The following is a 2,166-nucleotide window of genomic DNA, read 5'->3' as shown; positions in this document are numbered from 1 at the left end:
ATTTCATTAATAGTGTTATTATTTATTTCCTGACTTTTGTTCTGCAAAGAACCCAGAGAGGGTTATTTGATTGTGCTTTCTGGAAAACAATACATTCTTACATTTAGGCACTCCTGCAATCATCTCACTTTTTCTATTACAAACTGACTCCGGCCCCCGACCAGAGAAGGAAAACGTTATGTGGCCCTCACAGGAAAAAGTTTGGGGACCACTGCTCTACACATAACAGTGATCAGAATGCAACTTATAACAAATACACAAAACCATATGGACCCCAGCAGAACTAATACAGAATCGTTAAAATACTTCGGTGGTCGACAGGTGCAAACGCGCAGCTAACAATGAAAAGACATAAACAAAAAAGAGATGCAAAAAAATAAAGAAAAATAAGTGTTACAGACCACTCGAGCTTTGTGTCCGAATTCAGGGTCTGCATCCTTTCAAGCTCATTCTTTCATGGGCTTGAGAAACGACCCGGTCTATGGTCCTGCGAAGGCAGAGAGCATTGCAGAGAAGCTGTAGCCTTCAGCTAGCTGCCAAGCCTCCACCTCGGCGTTATGTTGCTTAGAAGCCGTGAATTGTTTAAACATGATTTAAACAATGCTTGTAGGCGAGAATGTAGATGTATAAATGAGACATTTCTGCTCGGTTCATTAGTGCATCTCCTAATTGCAATATTGCTCCGACGTTTTCGGAGACGTCTGCTCCCGCTTTATTAACACCCAGCTCCCCTCGCTTGCTGCCGGCTGGTCCAGGTTTTGTATACCACAGGAGAACACCTGACTCATTTAGGCTTTCTCAAATGACAGTTAAACACAGATATTAAGTCAGGTAACATCTAGTTGTAATATTTTGGTTCGCTCAAATATTTCATTTATTCCTGAGCAAATCGGTTTGACTGATTAAAGTTAAGCCTAAAAACACAATAGTTTGATTAAACTGTATTGTCTTACCCGAGATTTGGAGAGTATTTGAAAAGGGATACTTTGCTTACATTCCTTGTGTAAATGTGCTATACGTGTTTAAACATTTTAGAATCACACTAACAGATTTTTTAAATATGCAACAGCCTTTATTACAAAAGGTGAAGAGTAATAGAGAAATCAGGAGGAAAAAAAAAAACATACTCCGAACCAGAATTTTTATTTAAAGGCATCACTATGCCTCAAACCACATATATTTCCAGTATTTTCAAACATTCAAAACGAGTAACGCATAACCACTCCTCTGAGAACTGGTAAAAAATAGGCCTTCAATGTCAATATATAGTTTCACCAACACTGGAATAAAAATTGAAGACTTTCAGTTGCGACATAAACTGGGTTTAACTCATTAATTTCTACAATCTTATGAACATAAAAACACAGTTCTAAAAGAAATATCCATGCTTTGGTTATCACCAAGCAAATCAATGAAAAAGGACTTCCAAAATCTAAAATTCAACATGGCTGAAATAATGTGGAATTCTTGTATTAACAGGGTTTTAAAAATGTGAACTATTAATGGTTTAAGAGTCCAAGTGGCACTTACTTTATTAGATGCAGATGAAGGCACCGTCCAACATGGAAAAAGAAAAGACATCCAATTTAGATCCTAAATAATATGTAAACAGAAATATTTCAAAGAGAAGAAAAGGACAACAACTAACCTGAATGAGGTGCCACTAAAAGTCTATAAGGTTTTCGAGGGGGGTGGAAACCTGAACATTGACAGTCACTTTTTCTTTTAAATGGTCTTTCCTGTCTTTTTAGATACCATCTTCCCATGACCGGCTTTTGTGCCCCTTTCTGGGTTTATCCCAATGAAGCGACTAAAAAACTAAATCAAAAATTCCTGAGAATATAAATAGTGTGGCATTCTAAATACACCTGGTACAATATATAAATAAAGCTGTTTTTAATTACGAAAAGAGAAAACATCACTACCTTTGTCAAATGTCAATCATAACTTGCTTTAAAACTTTTAAACTATGTCATTGTATTTTGCTCATTGTAAAAGAATCCTAGGAATGGTTTTACCGTTGATTGAACTCGAAAGTCTTGGCTGCCTCATGTTGATATTGGAGGTTGAAGATGTAGAAAATGGACAACGCTATCCTGTCTGGAATGTCGACTGGACCCTCTCAAAGACAATATGGCCTTCATTGCTGACCATGCAGAAAACTGC

Source organism: Poecilia reticulata, linkage group LG3 (genome assembly GCF_000633615.1).
Source record: "Poecilia reticulata strain Guanapo linkage group LG3, Guppy_female_1.0+MT, whole genome shotgun sequence".
Classification (NCBI taxonomy): domain Eukaryota; kingdom Metazoa; phylum Chordata; class Actinopteri; order Cyprinodontiformes; family Poeciliidae; genus Poecilia; species Poecilia reticulata.
This window is presented reverse-complemented; position numbering follows the sequence as displayed.